At 43.6% G+C, this 7,023-nt stretch overlaps 1 non-coding gene across 1 annotated transcript; it reads left to right on the top strand.

The window, feature by feature from the left end:
- The first annotated feature begins 6,524 nt into the window (after nt 1-6,524).
- On the top strand, nt 6,525-6,599 carry Trnat-cgu (transfer RNA threonine (anticodon CGU)). The gene has a single exon. It is a non-coding gene; the product is annotated as a tRNA-Thr (tRNA).
- The last annotated feature ends 424 nt before the right edge of the window (nt 6,600-7,023 follow it).

Here is a 7,023-nt window from a genome sequence, read left to right as displayed (position 1 = left end):
ATATGTATATATGCCGTTTCTGAGCACCAGAAAATTGAGAATCACGGGAAAACCCGTTGTTAGTTGTGTTATTCGTTCCAATAAAATAATGAGAAAGATCACATTCGTGGCAAAAGAATTATTGTAACTTAGGTATTATGAGTGTATGCTATTTGAAGGCAGCGACACACTGAAGATCCACCCAAAACGAATTGTTATTGGTACAATTTGTTATAATTAAATTTCAACTAGTAACATAATTATCTACGATTAACGTTTTTAGCATGGGGTAACACAATATGGCTAAGAACACGAAGTGCGTTGTTGGTTTAGCATAATGAGTAGCGTCTATCTCCAGAATTGAGTTTTTGTTGGGGCGGTGGTTCGCGTCTGAACACAACCAATTTTTTCTTCCTAACACTTGCGTTTTTATTGGGTTCTGATACTTTGTTATTAGTTTAATATAAGTATATACCATAATATTTGATGTTATGTAAATATAAGCTCACCTTTTTTTTGAGGGGTGACTTTGTTCGATTGGCTTAATCTGCAGGACAGCTTGCGCTACTTCTATAAAGATATTTTGCTCCTTTTTCTTTCACACTTCGTAATTCACATGTTGCAAAGATTCTGCTACTGGGTAGGAACAGTGATCAAGTAAGACTGACCTTGGGGTTTTACTAAAATGTGGGAATGATGAAATAATGTTTATCTTACGCGGAGAAGTATTCCAAATTTGTACCGCACTGTTTGTAATGGAACTTTTATAAGCCTGTGTCCTTATTGACTGGACATGGTACTTTCCTTTTCGTGGACGATGAAGGAAATGTGCATTTTAATAGAGCTAACGTGGGGATTTTACGCGAGCCCGCGGAGTAAACAGTGTGATTTACGAACTAGAAACATCCGTAAACTGCCGCTGGAGTGCGTTGCGATCGCGTTTACCACGTTGGGGCACACGTACCGTGTGCACAAGTCGCATCTTTCCTGAGCGTTCAGCAGCACGTTGAACTTGGCACGCTCAACGTTGACGTTCGGCAGCACGGTCCGTGTGGCGACGGCTTATGGAAGGTGTTTGTCATGTCAAACTAACGGGATGGCCGCGGCCGGACCTCTTTGTCGGCTGGCACTTCAGACCACCAAAGACGTTCAGAGAGGCCGGGCCATCACAACAAGAAGTGAGACGGAGCTATATGCGAAAGAGAGAAAGACGATTTCTCGCCACAGTGGAAAATTCCCGGAAGACTGTGACGGGATTGACGCAGAGCGCGTAGAGATACGTGTTAAAACTTTGGCGGCAACAGTAACCGCGGGAGAATTCTGTGTCGTGGTTGGGTACAAAAGCGCAGGGATACATGGAAGTCTGTGTCGTGATTGACTACCAACGCGCACGGATCCATGCGGCGAAGAACGACCAGGTTTCCAAAAACTCTGAAGGAGAAGTCTGGGGACGGCTGTGGAGGAGAGCAGTCGCGGTGTCTGGTTGCCCTGCTTGGAGAGCGTGGAGAGAAGTAGGTTGGATAAGTTACCGGCATTGAGTCCAGTGGTTACTCTCCAAGTCTTAATAGTGTAGAGCATACGACATCACACACGTAGCATTATCTGTTCCTCTGAGAAGATAAAGAGATTTGTACTAACTTGTGGTGTTCATATGTAATCTGAAGTGTACCTTTGCTGCCGCGTACTGGACTCGACCAACTACTCTTAGCATATGTGCAAGTAGCTTGAGTATTGACTAGTGACGGACTCCGCAATTGAACACTTACGTACAGGAGTTTACGGGCGCAAACCACGTCCACGTTGGAGATTAAAGCCAAGCTCGCTCACGGGAAAGACGGCATCACGATGTCACGACGTTGGCTGGGCCGACCGTCGTAATCATCACGGAGAATTACGGTGATATTAGCAATCACCAGTCAAAGTAGGGCACTGTAATTCTAAAGGAGTTCGTATTCCGCTAGCGCTTTGACTGGCGCCCTCTGAGTCTGTGTCCGTTCAGGCAGAACTGCAATAGAGTCCCTTGCGGGTTCAGTGTTGATTTAATTAGTTCTGGAAAGAGGATACATTGTGCCAATGATAGGCTAGTTAGGTTAGCGAGTGTATTGTATTGTCATGTTATGCTAGACATATTGCTCATCCTGTCCTGAATAAATCTTAATTTGGTATCATATGCTAATCACCGCATTATTGATTTCGTAGCTAGCAATCACCATATTTTTGTTTAATAATTAGAGTGTAATGATAATTTCGATGCAAATGATACTGGGGGCATAACCGCGGGTTTAAACAGAGCCAACTTAAGTCAGATAGCAACTCAAGGCCGACTAAGACTACCAATAGATATTTTCCAAAAAATGGTTCAAATGGCTCTGAGCACTATGGGACTCAACATCTATGGTCATCAGTCCCCTAGAACTTAGAACTACTTAAACCTAACTAACCTAAGGACAGCACACAACACCCAGCCATCACGAGGCAGAGAAAATCCCTGACCCCGCCGGGAATCGAACCCGCGAACCCGGGCGTGGGAAGATATTTTCCAATATATCGATAATTTTACAATAAAACCCCCGTACGTTGCAATATAAGGTAAAAAGTTTTTCCCTTCTCTCTCTTTGTAAGCTTGACTTGTGTGTTCTTGATGACCGTATGTTTAAACGTGATCATCCACGGAGTCGATAAATTGCGAGACATAGTCATAATTTATTGCTTATCACTCAAAAAATAAAGTGGCGTACTTTTTCTTTCGGCTACACATTGAAATACCCTCGTACCCTCGCCACAGTACTATATCTCGCCACTGGAGATGCCAAAATGAAATAGCGCTGCCTCCTCCATCTTGTCAGAGGGCTACGCCATTTTTTTTTTGGCACCTCTAGGGGCGAGATACGGTATTGTGGCGAGCCGATTTCAATGGTACCAGGACCACAGACAGGTATCTGGAAAAAAAAAATAAAAAAAATAAAAAACGAAAAAACTAGCTTTATTAGTTCGATGTGATAATCAGATATTTTTGACTACTTCTCGTACCTTATCAGCCAATTACAATACAATGGTTCAAATGGCTCTGAGCACTATGCGACATAACTTCTGAGGTCATCAGTCCCCTAGAACTTAGAACTACTTAAACATCCCTCACATCCATGCCCGAGGCAGGATTCTAACCTGCGACCGTAGCGGTCGCGCTGTTCGGCACTGTAGCGCCTAGAACCGCTCGGCCACCCTGGCCGGCTACAATACAATAAGTAACAATATTAAGATCTTTAAAAGGTTGTACAAACATACGGTAAATTGTTATTAAAGGGTGAATCGTTATCTGGCAAATGATTTGTAAACAGGAACTGGGTGAGTTAGCCAATGTGGAACTCTGCAGTCTATTGTAAGTTTCGTGTCCCATTAAATTTTGCTGAGTCACCACCCAGTTTAGTTAAAATTGGGAAAATTTAATATGAGAACTGAAGTAACCACTGAATTGTAAACGTTATTAACATGTTAAAATTAACAAAAAGGTCCAAGCGAATATATGAAAGGAGCATATGGGAAGAATTTAAGTACAAACGTTAAATCGAGTAATTCAGAGCAAGCAGGAGCTTAAGCCTCAACAAAAAGAATAAGATAATCAGACAAAAGTCTACAAACAAGGCCAGACTTTTGCGCATAAAAATATGGTTCAAATGGCTCTGAGCACTATGGGACTTAACATCTGAGGTCATCAGTCCCCTAGAACTTAGAACTACTTAAACCTAACCAACAGCCTAAGGACATCACACACATCCATGCTCGAGGCAGGATTCGAACCTGCGACCGTAGCGGTCGCGCGGTTCCAGACTGAAGCGCCTAGAACTGCTCGGCCACTCCGGCCGGCTTTTGCGCATCAGAAACGCCAGGTGGTATGTTTTAAAAATAATCTTACAAAAGGGATCGGGTTTGTCTGAGAAACAGTCATCATAGTTTAACGCAGTTTCTTAAAGTAAAACATCGTATTAAAAATTACAAAGTGATTCTAAACTATGATCTGTCTTTGCCTGTTATGTAATTAATTAACGCAATTAGCGCACTTATATAGTTACTGTATTGAGTGTTGAGATACGTTGGTGTGACAAATGAAAAGGAAATCTTAGGCGCGTATGTGGAAAAGTTTACACAAACATACACGATTCACACACACAAGGATACAGATAAAAAAGAATTTTGTCCATCACAGTGAGTCAAAGGGTCAGAGGTTCATCCGTCTCGGTATGATTGAATTATTTTGAATACGAATACTATGGAACACTTTCCGACAAGGAAATTTATCTGCTTCACGCTGCACGTGAAACTAAGCTACGCTGACGTGGAACACCCGCAAATGCCGTGAATATTCGTGAACAAAGCGAAATTACTAAGGTTCGTTTAAACTTCAGGGACACAAATGTAAACCATACAGACACAAATAGCGATGTATAACTCAATAACCTGGCAAGTCACCAGACCATCAAACTGCCTGAATAAGGAAGGCTGTGCCGTTACAGTCGTGCGTAGACCACAGTGCTCATAAGTAATGAGCGTCGGCTTATTCGCTTTTCATTTTATTTTATTTTCTAGCCTGGCTTTGTGACAAAGCAAAGAAATACGTGACTTTTGCTAAGAATTCTGGCAAACTTTTGTTCGAATAACGTAGGTTGGCTGGCTTTGGGATACTGAATTTGTCCTGCACTGCAGCCTGTCTCACACTAAAAAATTCAAGCACCACCGATAAAATTCCATGTATACAATACAAATGACAGTAAATTCAAACATTTTACGAGACTCTACACTGTAACTTTCTACGAGTCTATCCTTTTAACGCTGCTCATTGCCATAGACATTTATTTATTTAGCTTATGGCAAGTACAAATCACGTATGAAAAATCTAAAAGTACATAACACACAAAACAGTTACAATATCACAAAAAAACATCTAGGTTAGAAATATAATCGATTGCACTGTTAGTCGCATCCATGAAGTCCCTTGTTGGCCCAGGGTAGGCCCTCAGAGGGCATTCTACCACGATATGGTGAATTGTCTGCCTGTCAGCGCCGCAGTCGCACTGTGGTGATGGCACTATGCTCCATTGGTACAAGGAGTCCGCACAACGGCCGTGGCTCGTCCTGATCCTGTTAAGGGTAGACCAGATTTTGCGGGGCAAGTCAAAGCCCCGAGGTCTGTTAGATGTTCCCAATAAGGTGTTAACCTGAGGCGGTGTCTTTTCCTCCCATTCTTCTCTCCAGCGGGCCTCAAGAATAAAAGCGTTCTTTACCAGATCTTTGGCACTTGCGAGAGGGGGGTGTCTGGATTTCAAGAGGGGGGGGGGGGTGTAAAGCTAGTTCGCGTCCGTAGTGGAGTACTACACGTGCACCCTGGGTAACGCTAAATGAACTAGCAAAGTACAGGCGACCAGATAATCCTTAGTTGATCTCCTGGTCACGGCAAATCACGATGAATTCTAGCAAAACGAACCCTTTGACTAGAGAACGCGGATCGCTGATTCGAGTCTGCCACCTGAATATTGAAGGCCATAGACATAACTATCAGACACATTGTACCACAACGGTGACTACTTCGCAAGATCATATATGATCGATGACCGTTCGTTTGTACTTATCTCGCACACACCACAGACTTTGCACAGCAATTCCTATACCAAATGGCTCAAATGGCTCTGAGCACTATGGGACTTAACTTCTGAGGTCATCAGTCACCTAGAACTTAGAACTACTTAAACCTACCTAACCTAAGGACATCACACACATCCATGATGCCCGAGGCAGGATTCGAACCTGCGACCGTGGCAGCAGCGAGGTTCCGGACTGAAGCGCCTAGAACCGTCGGTCGCAATGGCCGGCAGTTCTTATGTCTTAGCGTTCGATCGCGATTGGGTATCTCATAGCATAAGGTTAAACTGTTTTTAGTTGATGGTGAAATAATAACTTGTTAAAATCACTGTGGCATAGTTAAGAAACAAAGATTTCCTGACATCTCTGTCTTTATATATACATCAGCTTTAGTTAATAATAATCAATAAAAATTGTCAATATGGCGCTAATGTCGGTAGCCCTTTCAATCCTAGCAACACTACTCAGTCTTCATTCTCGCGTTCCTCTGGCACCTTACCCCATCGTCTGCTTACTGCTGCCCACTTGTCACTAAAATGAGACTTATGCTCTCATCCCGTCTTGGATTTAACAAAGTAATGCGTTTTGATAGCTGTGCTAATCACGTTCTTGAAAGAAGCATTCTCTGTTGCGCTCAAGACGTCTTCTTACGAACTCTGTTAATGAAACTTCCTGGCAGATTAAAACTGTGTGCCGGACCGAGACTCGAACTCGGGACCTTTGCCTTTCGCGGGCAAGTGCTCTACCAACTGAGCTACCCAAGCGCGACTCACGCCTCGTCCTCACAGCTTTACTTCTGCCAGTACTTCGTCTCCTACCTTCCAGACTTTACAGACGCTCTTCTGCGAACCTTGGAAGGTAGGAGACGAGGTACTGGCAGAAGTAAAGCTGTGAGGACGGGGCGTGAGTCGTGCTTGGGTAGCTCAGTTGGTAGAGCACTTGCCCGCGTAAGGCAAAGGTCCCGAGTTCGAGTCTCGGCCTGGCACACAGTTTTAATCTGCCAGGAAGTTTCATATCAGCGCACACTCCGCTGCAGAGAGACAATTTCATTCTGGAAACTCTGTTAATGTCAACTGATAAAACAATATAGCGGAAAGTTTGGATTTCTGTGATGGAGTTTCCGCAGTGAGAGTGGCACTGTGCGACACACAGAGTAAATAATCACAATAATGATAATTAAAGCGTGGGAGAATTATGTGCACAGTTAAGTTTTTTCCTTTTTACTTCATGGCATTTACTGATTGTGACTGAGCATTTGGCTTGCTACTGTTACTCTCTTTTTAATGTGTCATTACTCGCTCGACGATGCCGCACGAATCACAGTCCCCACCTCTGGCACCTGCGGTCCCCACCATCACCGCTGCTCTCTCCACTGCCGACGAAGGCGACGACGACGACCTATGCTTACAG

Source organism: Schistocerca serialis, chromosome 6 (genome assembly GCF_023864345.2).
Source record: "Schistocerca serialis cubense isolate TAMUIC-IGC-003099 chromosome 6, iqSchSeri2.2, whole genome shotgun sequence".
Lineage (NCBI taxonomy): Eukaryota > Metazoa > Arthropoda > Insecta > Orthoptera > Acrididae > Schistocerca > Schistocerca serialis.
Note: the sequence above shows the minus strand (reverse complement) of the source record. Positions and strands in the feature narration are given on the sequence as shown.